Here is a 13,094-nt window from a genome sequence, read left to right on the forward strand (position 1 = left end):
ACATCATTATTCTCACTCAAATTTAAGATAATGGGCTTTGAAAAGTTGAATAAGTCACATTTGGTTACATAAGATAAAAGTTATTTCCTTTGGAGGGGAGTTAAAAATTGGTCTTTTTGGATGATTTTTGGTGGTAGTACTGGAGACCAAACCCAGGGCTTCATGTATGCTGGGACAACACTGCTATTTTCCCAAATCCTCAACCCTACATCAGCCTTCTAAAAGGATCTAAAAGTAAAAGCACACTTCAGTTGGAGACTGAAGACTTGGCTCAGAGATGAGTGTGTATTTAGCCTACTGAAGGCCCTGGGTTCAAACACCAGCACCGGTAAAAAGGCGCGCCAGCCTTAGGAAGCACCTGTCTGCCCCTGGGACATATCTGTCTTGTAAGCTCCTTTCCCTTGGATGACAAACTTTGTTCAATGAGGTCCTTTCCCAATATTCATTTTGCCTTTTATTGCATAATTAAATACTGGCTTGCATTTGTAGTGGGTTTGGTGGACTGTGTCTGTAATCCCAGCACTGAGAGGCAGAGACAAGAAGATCCTGGTGGCTCACTGGCCAGACAGCCAAGCTTCTAGCCAATCATCAAGCTCTAGGTTCAGTGGTAGACTTTGAAAATATAAGATATAGTAAGGCCCTTCATCTAGTTCTCGGCTCTGCAAAGATGGATGAATGGATACATACATACATACACACATACATACATACAACCTCAGGTCTTATGAACACTTCCAGGCTCGTGGGTGAAGAAAACAAACTCCTGGAGATTGTCCTCTGATCTCTACATGTGTGCTATTGACATGCACACATACACACACAAATGAAAAAAATTTATTTAAATCATCCCTGGACTGTGAGAGGGTGAAAAGTGCTTGCTGTGCTAAGAACCTGTGTTTGAGTCCTGGGTCCCACAGTGGAAGATGACCGAGTCCTGGGTTCCACAGTGGAAGATGACCGAGTCCTGGGTCCCACAGTGGAAGATGACCGAGTCCTGGGTCCCACAGTGGAAGATGACCGAGTCTTGGATCCCACAGTGGAGGGAGATGACCGAGTCCTGGATCCCACAGTGGAGGGAGATGACTGAGTCCTGAAAGTGTTTCTGACATTTATGTGTGTACGATGTCATGCACAGGCTGGTACTCAAACACACATAATGATAAATTTTGAAGTCATCCCCTAAGTGTTCATATTTACACAGGGGGGGGAGGGAGAAGGAGAGAGAGAGAGAGAGAGAGAGAGAGAGAGAGAGAGAGAGAGAGAGAGAGAAGAGAGATCTTAAAATTAGGTATATATCAAGAACAGCACACAGTTTATTTTTAGGGCTCCTTCTCAGGTACAAACCAGCACATAAAGATAAAAACAACTCCCACAAACTGACATGGCTCAATTAAATGGGCTGGCAGCTCTCTGACAGAGCTGGCTAGTTGGGCCAACTGTCACCACAGACATTGGAATGAAAAAGGGGATTTCTTCAGTAAGATAGGAAAGAATGTTTTCTCTCCTGGCTGGCTTGCCAAACACGTTACCAGGGATCCGGTCTGGGCTGCCTGTGTCCAGGTCCTTGGCCTCTTATTCAAAGGGTTCTTGTAAGGGCACACATAGAGATTCAAAAGCAGCAAGCTGACTTCATTCAAAACAAGGTGACAGTTCAGGTCAGATACACTGTTGAGACTCACAGCCTGCCATAGGAGTGAGGACACTCATTGTGGTTACGTTTTATTGGGTTCAGAGACGGGAGTTCAGTGACTTGGGGTCTAGTTTGGGTGGTTCTCTACCAGGCTTTTTCTTTTGGGCCACCAACCAGCTCCCAAACCATGACATGAGACTTGCTGTTAGTTATGAAGACTTGGCCTAGCTTAGGCTCATTTCTGGCTAGCTATTTTAACTTAAATTAACCTGTTTCTCTTTATCTACATTTTGCATCAGGGCTTTTTCCCTTTCTTCCCTCTGTATATTTTACTTTCCTGCTTTTTGTGTCTGTCTAACTGGCTGGTGACAGCCTAGCTTCCAGCTCCAGGCGTCCCCTCTTCCTCTTCTCCCCCTTTCTGGTTTCTCTCTGGAGCCTAAATTTCTCCTATTTATTCTATGTGCCTACTAGCCCCGCCTATCCTTTCTCTGCCTAGCCACTGGCCATTCAGTTCTTTATTAGACCAATCAGGTGCCTTAGGCAGGCAAAGTGAAACAGCAACACATCTTTGCATAATTAAACACATCCTTACATCATTAAACAAATGTAACACACCTCTACACAGAATAATATTTTGCAGCATAAACAAATGTAACACATCTTTACATAGTTAAAATAATATTCCACAACAGCATATCTAATTATGCATAAGCATGAGATGGTAAATAGTTGAGTTGATTCTCCCTAAAACCTCACTTAGAGGACACAGTTTGCTCTGTTGTAAAGCACCCAAGACCAGTTCAGGCTGGATCAACTCTCCTGCCCTCTTAGATGAATGTGTAGCTAGAGTTTTCCTGCCTGGTCCACAGTCAGGACAAATCTCTGACACCCGCCAGTCCCACAGCTGCTCAGACCCAACCAAGTAAACACAGAGACTTATATTGCTTACAAACTGTATGGCCATGGCATGCTTCTTGCTAACTGTTCTTATATCTTAAATTAATTTCTATAAATCTATACCTTGCCACGTGGCTTGTGGCTTACCGGCATCTTCACATGCTGTTAGTCATGGCAGCAGCTGGCAGTGTCTCTGACTCAGCCTTCCACTTCCCAGAATTCTTCTCCTCCTTGTCCCGCCTATACTTCCTCCTGCCTGACTATTGGCCAATCAGTGTTTTATTTACTAACCAATCAGAGCAACACATTTGCCATACAGAACATCCCACAGCACTCCCCCCCTTTTTTTTTTCAAAAAGGAAGGTTTTAACTTTAACAAAGTAAAATTACATATAATTTGGGAATTTGGGCGTAGCTTCTCTTACTACTTCCTGCTGGAGGGGGGTGCTGTATCTTATGGGGACATAAAGAAAATTTTAGGATTATGGAATAGTCCATGAGGCTATATTGTCTGAGCCAGTTGCCTTCAAACCGTTCTGGATGTTGGATCATCTGGGCCATGGTGTCATCGGAGACCTTTCAAGGGGTCTTGGCTGGTCAAACCTGATGTATCTTAATCTGGAACAAATCCATAGCCTCTTGCTTTCTGTGGAAACAAAAGCAGAGCCTGCTTTCCAAAGCAACACATCCTTATATCCAAATTTTGAAGTCAAGGTATCTTTAAAATATACATATTGGTTTAACTCAACATCTTTTACGATCAAATGTTTTTCTGCAGTTAAAAATCCCAAAAACAACACAATCCAGATTCTCTGTGTAATATTCATCTTTACGTGGCTTATTTTTTATATTAATTTTACTGTCTCTTTAAAGACTTTATTTTTTAAAACTATGTATTTGTTTATATAACTGTATATATCACCTTTTCTGTCTCTTTCAAGCCTACGTATCTTTTACACACATTGTAAACTATTACATCTGAATCTGTCTTATTGTGAATCTATTGCTTTAAACTGCAACATTTGTAAGACTGAAACGGCGCTATGGCTGCTGGCTCCGCCCACCTCAGCTTCCCAACATGGCGGTGGTATGTTTACCACCAGCTCTGGGAGCTATCTTGGGTCTATGCTTTTATCCAAGCAGCGTGTAGCCCAGAAACCTCTTTTTTTGTTTTGTACTAGCAAAGGCTAAATCCACCACGCAGCTTAATGTGCCACTTGCAGAGGCCTCATTCCCGCCATACTGCAGATCAAGCGTGCATGCTAGAAACCCGCCAGTAGCTCAAACCGGCAGGCTGCCGCTCATTTGAAAGAGACAATTAGGAAGCTGTTTTTAGCTTCATTTTAGAATCTTTTCTCAGGTTTTAGGTGGAAACTCTTGCCACCTCGTTGGGCATCATGAATGTGTTGGTAATATGCTTGAATAGAAACTGTTTGATGATTGCTAGAGGGAGAAGAAAGTACCCATTGTTTGTCCTACTTGTTTTAAGTAGGTAAGTGAAGTATGATGCAGATGGGGGTTCTGGGTTGCTGACAGGTGGCTAGATGCTTTGTTCAGAGAAGAGTGTGTGTACATGGGTGAGAGTCTTAGGTTTTCAAGTACATTGTTAGAAAAGGGCACATAAGGTACCGAACAAGAAGAGCCCCAGGTTGCTATGCTATTCCTTATGCTTGCTTGCCTCACTTGGACCTGGATATGCCTCTTCTTTTTCACTTCCCTGTTGCTGTAAGGGGAACACCTGCTTCCCATGCCTGGTTTTTTTTCCCATTGCCTGCTTTCCAGGTAATTCCATGATTAATATACTGTCTTGCCACAGGCCCAAAGGCAACAGGACTAATTAATTATAGGTGGCATGGAAGTCTTTGTGCTTACAGACATGTTCTAGGGGAACCTGGAATGTTAAGCTCATGGGGTTGTTCCTTCAAGGGAAGGAATGCAAAACCCTTTTCTGCCCAGAAGGCTGGAATGGACATGTTTTCTAGCCTGGTGGCCTTTGCACAGTCTGTGTAGCTGGAGACTTTCTGGTACCAGACCCTCTTCCAGCCAACATATAGAACCTCTCTTTATGAAAGATGTCACATATACTTTCCAAAGAGTTTTGATATAGTCACATTTAATCTGTATTTAGTTTACTTTGTTCCTCAAAGAGATTTAGGTGTGCTTTGTTGTGCACATGGGGTTGAGATAATCATCATCAGAATAGTTTTCACCAGATTGTGCTGAGTCTATATAGGCCTAAAATAAACCACTCAGGGTCAGACTCCCGAAGTTTGAACCAACACTGTCTACTGACCTGTGTTGTGCTGAACTGCCTTCTTGCCTCCCTCGGCTTGTAGCTCTGCTGTGAAGGTTGCAGAGACCCCCACAACTAATCATTTGTGAAATCTCTTATCATGAATGAAAATAAATCTCTGTCTTCTTAAATTGATTACCTCAGGTACTTTGTTACCATAATGGAAAACTGGATAACTGTGACCAAGATCAACTTACATCCAAATCAACATATTGCTTATATAAAGGGAAGGATGTTAAATAGTAATACAAGGCACTTTCAGGTTCTACAAAAGCTGTGAAATCATAGGGGCTGATTGTTGTGGCCAGCCTGGTTTACAAAATGAGTTCCAGAACAGCCAGGACTACACAGAGAAAACCTGTCTCAAAAACAAACAAACAAGCAAACAAACAAGAAAATCAAAAGAAAAAAAATGGTGTGTGTGTGTGTGAGCTGATCAAAAGTGATGAACATATTTTGAGCTGGCAAGTTTAATAATGGGGTTAAATCTATGATAAAAAGATGATTTCAAGGTAATGACTGTCACTCATTGTCTTATTTTTTATTGCTGTGAAGAGACATATCATAACCATGGCAACTCTTAAAGAACATATTTAATTAGAATCACTCAATTACCATTTCAGAGGTTCAGTCCATTATCATCATGACAGGGAGCATGGAGGCATGCAGGCAGATGTGGTTCTGAAGTTAAGAGTGCTACATCTTAATCAGAAGGCAGCAGGAAGTTGACTGACTCATACTAAGTGAAGCTTGAGAAAAGAGACCTCAAAGCCCATCCCCACAGTGACACACTTCCTCCAATAAGGCCACACCTCCTAATATTGCAACTCCCATTGGGAGGCATTTTCTTTCAAACCACAACACTCATAAAGGAGACTCATATATTCTGCAGCCAGTTACAAAGCCAGACTCCTTTGCTCATGGGGCCTGGTGTGCAGTGGCTGCAGGCAGCAGCCCCCTTGCTGGTGCACATAGCCTGCTGTTTCATGAGTTGTTCCTAGGGACCTGAGAGAGCTTTTCAGAGGATAGTAATGCTTTCTGGGAGCTCTACTACCTGGAACATGACATCTAGCCTGGGAGCCAGATGCTGAGTGGCACTACCACTGAAGGAGGAGACAGCTTCTTCACCTTCTTCAGAGAGACAGACTGGCAGGACAACTGTGTTCATAGGCTTGGAGCCAACAGTCATGGGTGAGTCAACTCTGGCCTGCAGTCCTCTGTTGTTGTTGTTTTTTATCTTTTACTCTTTTGGGGGACCCACCACCCAGCTCCCAAATAAATCACACATGGAGGCTCATTATTAACATTTCCCTCTTTTTTTTCTAAATAAAAACAAAGGTTTTTAACTGTAATTATATTTAATAAAACTATACATAACAAAAACAGTTATCAAGAATTACATTTACAATATTTTGTTCATCTACAGTCAGTATATTTAGAGAAAGCAATGTATTATCTATCCTATCTTAGTGAATCTAAAGTTTTATATCTAATTTATTTTTTTGTCATAACTAAGGAAAACTGTAATTATATCTATCTAGTCTTTAACTCCATCAAAGACCCAGAAGGATGTAATATTATCTAACAACAGAGACATTTGGTTGCCTGGACAGTCACCTGAAATTCCTCTGTAATGCTGGGGCATCCATCTTCAGCCTACAGGCCTAGAGTATCAGGCAGACTTCTCAGGGAAACAGGAAATTTGAATGACTGTCCTGCCTTGTATTGACAAAGTTTGTCAGTTATTTTCCTGTGTGTCCTGCAGAATGTCTGCCAGGTTCTTTTGTGAAGCAGGAATTTTGAAGGAGTGCCCTGCCTTGTTTTGGCAAAGTTCATCAGTCTTTTTATCGTATGTCCTGCATGTCCAGTCTGATAGCACATTGTCAGTAGTCAAAGGCAAGAGTAGTTTCTTTGTCCAGTGACTAACTTTGTCACAATGAAAGCAAACTCCATAAGGAATTTCTTCAATGCCCATCATCTCTGAAATAAATTGGTGTTGCCAGGAGCAGATATGTCTCATTGTCATGAAAAATCTTAGGTTAATAAAACATTTTAAATGCCATATTTTATAGGTCTTTGGAGACCATTTATCTATCTAAAATATATTTCTATATGATCTGGAAAGTATACCTAACATATCTATAAATTTTATTGTTGCTTGCTGTGTGGCTGTGTGGTTGTGTGGCTGTGTGGCTGTGTGGCTGGCCCCTAACATCCTCCTCTCCTTGTTCTCTTGCTCTTCTTCTCCTCTCAGCTTTCTCTTTCTATTTATTCTCTCTACCTGCCAGCCCCACCTATCCTTTCTCCTGCCCTGCTATTGGCCATTCAGCTCTTTATTAGATCATCAGGTGTTTTAGACAGGTAAAATAACACAGCTTCACAGAGTTAAACAAATGCAACATAGAAAAATGTAACACATCTTTGCATCATTAAACAAATGTTTCACAGCATAAACAAATATAACCCATCTTAAAATAATATTCTACAACAATCTTCCTTCATTATTACATACTGAGTCTATCCTTCAAGACTGGGTGAGCCAGCATGTATAGCTTGTTACTGATGGGTGTCCGGGTTTCTTTTCCAGATGAAGTTCTCATTGGTCCCTACCATCAACTCTTCCATTCTCATCAGATCATCATAAACAAGGTAGGTGCTGCCAGTTTATGCTGATCAGCACTATACCATTGCAGGGACCTTGTCTTGGACCAAGTTAGAAAGCTGGTAAATGCTATATACTGATATGTGTTTAAATGGGAGACATGTTTAACAGAGTAGTCGATTGTTAGTATTCTTCAGTGCCAGCCAAGATGTGTAACAGGTTGTTCACTGTGCTGATTGGACTTCTATGTTGATAGGTTAAGGGGCAATTTGTGATGGATCTCTTGTATCAAGTCTTCATGCTTGCATCAGTTAGATATGGTTTGTGGTTTAACAGAGTCATGAATAGTACTAAATAAGAAAGTGTATACTGTGATTTTTATCTTTTATTCTCCCATACAGGTTGACAGTGCACAAATGTTCAGGGCATCTTGATTTCAGGAGTGTTGGTGGAAGAAATGGCTCTGGGTTCACCTCCCTCTGGTAGAATGTCTGTCATTTGATTATGTCAAGAAGTCTACATTGGTGTTTTCCATTTGTCCAGTCCCCCAGGTTTCAACAGGTATGATTGAGCCTTACAAGTCAAATCTCCCCAACCATAGCACCATGGAACACTCTGTGTGTCTTAGTCAGTGTTCTAGAGACACCATGATGAGGACAATTCTTGTAAATGAAAGCATTTAGTTGGGGCTTGCTCACAGTTTCAGGGCTTTAGTCCATTAGTAGCTTGGTGGGAAGCATGGCAGCATGCAGGCAGACATGATGTTGGAGATGGAGCTGAGAGTTCTACATCTGGATCCAAAGTCAGTGAGAAGAGAGAGCACTACACTTGGTTTGAGCCTTTAAAACCTCAAAACCCACTCCCAGTAACACACATTCTCTAACAAGGCCAAACCTATTCCAACAAATACTGTCACCCCCTAAGCATTCAAATTTATGAGCCTATGGGAGACATTTTTATTCAAACTACCACACCATGCTTTGTGAAAAGGTAAATGATAAACTTCAATATTAAATGCCCAACCTATACTATCCTGAACGCTTCTGTTTTTTCTCTCACATACCAATGAGAGAGGCATACAGAACACCAAATGACAGGACCAGAAAAGAAACTCCCCATGTCTTAGTTAGGGCTTGTGAAGAGACACCATGACCACGGCAACTCTTATAAAGGAAAACATTTAATTGTGGTGACTCACTTACTATTCAGAGGTTCAGTCCATTAGTGGGGAGCATGGTGGCATGCAGGCAGATGGTGGTGGAAAGGTAGCTGAGAGTCCTACATCTTGCAGGCAACAAGAAGTGGTCTCAGTGTCACACTGAGGGAAGCTTGAGCAAAGGATACCTCAAAACCCACCTCCACAGTGACATACTTCCTTCAACAAGGCCACACCTCTCAATAGTGCCACTCCTTATGAACTTATAGGGGCCAGTTACATTCAAACTGCCACACCCTATAACATATAATTACCAAAACACTAAATGTACAGAACAAAGAAAGAATATTAAAAGCTGCAAGGGGGCCGGTTAGTGGTGGCACATGCCTTTAATCCCAGCACTTAGGAGGCAGAAGCAGGTGGATTGCTGAGTTCAAGGCCAGTCTGGCCTACAGAGTGAGTTCCAGGACAGCCAGGGCTACACAGAGAAACCACATCTTGAAAATCAAAACAAACAAAAAAGCTGCAAGGGAAGAATAACTTGTTCCATACAAAAGCAGGCCAATTAGAACAATGACTGACCTTTCACGGGAGACTGTGAAAGACAGAAGGCCTAGGACAGATGTTCTACAAGTTTTGAAAGACTGCTGTTGCCAGCCTAGACTACTATACCCAGCAAAACCATCAATTGCAATTGATGGGGAGAGAAAAACATTTCACAATAAGAAATTTAAGCAATTTCTGTCCACTAATCCAGCTCTACATGAGGTACTAGAAGGAAAACTTCAGTCTAAAAAGGTTAACTACACCCAAGAGGATGCAATGAATAAATAATCCCAGAACAGTTAAGCAAAAGAGGGGAAACTCCACAGCACAACAAAATAACAGTAACCAGTAAACACTGCTCATTAATAATCAATATCAGTGGTCTCAATTCCCCAATAAAATGACACAGACTAACAGACTGGATTAGAAAACAGAATCTATCGTTCTGTGGCATCCAAGAAACATACTTCATCACCAAGGACAGACATCATCTCTGGGAAAAGAATGTAAGAGATGTTCTGAGCAAATGGACCCAAGATGCAAGCTGGTATATCTACTTTGATATATGACAAAATAGACTTTAAACTAAAACTAATCAGAAGAGATGGGGAAGGAAGGAAAGTAAAAACAGAGACACCATGACCAAGGCAACAGAAGAAATCATTTAATGGGAGTTTACAGTTTCAGAGGGTGAAAGAGACACCATGACCATCAGGGCAGGGAGCATGGCAGGAGGCAGGCACTGAAGTATTAGCTTAGAGCTTACATATGATATGAGAAAGAGAGAGAGAGAACTAACTGGAAATGTGGACTTTTGAACCCTCAAATCTCACCCCCCAGTGACACATCTCCTCCATCAAGGCCACACCTCCTAATCCCTCCCAAACAGTTCCATCAACTGGGGATCAACCATTCAACCACAGGAGCCTGTGGGGGCCATTATCATTCAAACCACTACACACAGTTCATAGTGAATGACTTCAATACTTGAAACTAAACAGAGAAATGCTGGAGTTAAATAATGTCATAACTCAATTGGATCAATCAGACACAGAACATTCCACCCAAACACTAAAGAATATACTTTCTTCTCAGCAACTCAGCAACTTTCTCCAAATTTGACCACATATTAGGACACAAAGCAAATCTCAACAGATATAAGAAAATTGAAATAACACCCTGCATCCTAACTGACCACCATGGATTAAAGCTAGATATGAACAACAACAAAAAGTATAAAAACTCATAGAAGCCAAACAACTCACTATTGAATGAAAATTGGATCAGGAAGGAAATTTAAAACTTTTTAGAACTGAATGGAAATGAAAAAGCAGCATACCTAAACCTATGGAATACAATGGAATCAGTTCTAAGAGGCAAGTTCATAGTACTATATGCCTATATTAAAAAATGGAGAAATCTCATATTAATAACTTAACAACACACTTGAAAGTTCTAGGAAAACAAGAAGAAATAATGGCCAAAAAGAATAGATGGGAAGAAACAATCAAACTTGGGGCTGAAATCAATGAAACAGAAAGAACGCTACAAAGAATCAATGCAATGAAGAGTTTATTCTTTGAAAAAACTGACAAGATTGGCAAACGTTAAGTCAAATGAACCAAAAACATAGAGAGAAGATCCAGATTAATAAAATTACCGATTACAAGGGAGACATTACAATGACTACCAAAGGAATTTAGAGAATTTTAAGATATACTTAAAAATCTGTATTCCACTAAACTGGAAAACCTAAATGAAATGAATGAATTTCATGATAAATACAACCTACCAAAATTAAGTGAAGATGAAATAAATAATTTAAAGAGACCTATAACCTCTTATTGAAATAAACTGCAGTAATTAAAAGTCTCCCAACCAACACACACACACACACACACACACACACACACACACACACACCAAAAACAAAACAAACAAAAACAAAAATCCCAGGCCCAGATGGATTCAGTACAGAATTCTTCCAGATCTTCAAAGAAGAATTAATGCCAATACTCCTCAAATCATTCCACAAAATAGAAACTGAAGGAATATTGCCTAATTCTTTTAATGAGGCCACAATTTCCCTGATACCTAAACCATACAAGAACCCAAAAAAGAAAGAAAATTACAGACCAATTTCCCTTTTGAATATAGATCCAAAATTCTCAATAAATGCTTGCAAACCAAATCCAAGAACACATCAACAAGATCATCTACCATGATCAAGTAGGCTTCATCCTAGAGATGCAGGATTGGTTCAACATATGAAGATCAATAAAAATGATTCGCCTTTCTTAGGGTTTCTTTTGTTGTGAAGAGACACCATGACCATGGCAACAGCAATTTGTATATAAAGGAAAACATTTAATGAGGTGGTTTACAGTTTCAGAGGTTTAGTTCATTATCATCATGGTGTGACATGGTGGCATGCAAGCAGACATGGTTTTGGAGAAGGAGCCAAGAATTCTACATCTTGATCCAAAGGCAATAAGAAGTGAACTGGGACACTGAGCATGGCTTGAGCATATATGAGACCTCAAAGCTCACCCCACAGTGACACACTTCTTCCAACAAGTTCATACAAATTGCAACAAAGTCACACCTCCTAATAGTGCCACTCCCTATGAGTTTATGGAGGCCTATTACATTTAAGCTATCACACCACTATATAAACAGATTGAAAGACAAAAACCACATGATCATATCACTAGATTCAGAGAAGATGTTGATAAAATCCAACATCCATTCATGATAAATGTCCTGGAGAGATTAGGGATACAAGGGGCATATCTCACCATAATAATGGCAATTTACAGCAAGCCAACATCAACAGACAACAGCAACCTGAACGAAGAGAAATGTCTACAGCTGATAAACTTTCTATAAGGTAGAAGCCTTAAGTAAAGTTAACACGGAAAAAATCAGCTTGCTTATATACAAATGACAAACAGACTGGAAAGAAATCAGGGAAACAACACCTTTCACAATAGCCTCACAAAATTAAAACATCTTGCTGTGGAATAATTCTCTTGTATACTGTAAAGATTTGTCACTTGAATTGGTTTAATAAAACATTAATTGGCAAGTAGCCAGGCAGAAAGTGTAGGTGGGGCAACCAAAATAAAAATGCTGGGAAGAAGGCTGGGTGGTGGTGGTGCACGCCTTTAATCCCAGCACTCGGAGACAGAGCCAGACGGATCTCTGTGAGTTTGAGGCCAGCCTGGTCTCCAAAGAGAGTTCCAGGAAAGGCACAAAGCTACACAGAGAAACCCTGTCTCGGAAAAAAACAAAACAAAACAAAACAAAAATGCTGGAAAGAGGAAGGGTGGAGTCAGGAGTCTCCAGCCAGATGCAGAGGAAGCTAGAAGAGAATGTCATTATGGGTTAATTTAAGTGTATGAGCAAGTTAGTAATAAGCCTTAGCTACTGGCCAAGCATTCATAAGTAATATTAAGCCTCGAGTCAATTATTTGGGAAGCAGCTGCTGGGTATTTGGGAACAGGCAGGCAGGAGAGAAATGTTCCATCTACACATCTTGAGGCAACTCTAACTAAACAAGTAAAAGACTCATATAATAAAAACTTTGAGCTACTGAATGAAAAAATTGAAGAAGACACCAGAAACTAGAAATATATACCATGCTCATGGATTAAAATAAGAGTTATACTGTGAAAATTTCCATCCTACCAAAAGCAATCTACAGATTCAATACAATCGCCATAAAAATTCTAGCCTAATTCTTCAGATAAATTGAAAAAATAATTTTCAGCTTCATATGGAAACACAGAAGACCTAGGATAGCTAGAACAATGCTGAACAATAAAAGAACTTCTGGAAGTATCATCAATCTCAGGTTTTATTACAAGTTGTTTTACAGAGCTATAGTAATTAAAAATGACATGGTATTGGCATAAAAACAGATACATTGCTAATGGAATTGAATTGAAGACCACACCAATATAAGTCC

General features: G+C 40.4%; 1 protein-coding gene and 1 non-coding gene across 2 annotated transcripts in view; one reads left to right on the forward strand and one right to left on the reverse strand.

Annotated features, from left to right (window-relative positions):
- The window catches only part of Gnb4 (G protein subunit beta 4), a 234,267-nt gene that overhangs the window by 211,396 nt on the left and 9,777 nt on the right, over window positions 1–13,094 (reverse strand). The window lies entirely within an intron of this gene.
- LOC128106798 (small nucleolar RNA SNORA70) lies at window positions 5,707–5,838 on the forward strand. Its single transcript, XR_008216846.1, has one exon. It is a non-coding gene; the product is annotated as a small nucleolar RNA SNORA70 (small nucleolar RNA).

Source organism: Peromyscus californicus, unplaced genomic scaffold, assembly GCF_007827085.1.
Source record: "Peromyscus californicus insignis strain IS unplaced genomic scaffold, ASM782708v3 Scaffold_9__1_contigs__length_137607984, whole genome shotgun sequence".
NCBI classification, from domain to species: Eukaryota; Metazoa; Chordata; class Mammalia; order Rodentia; family Cricetidae; genus Peromyscus; species Peromyscus californicus.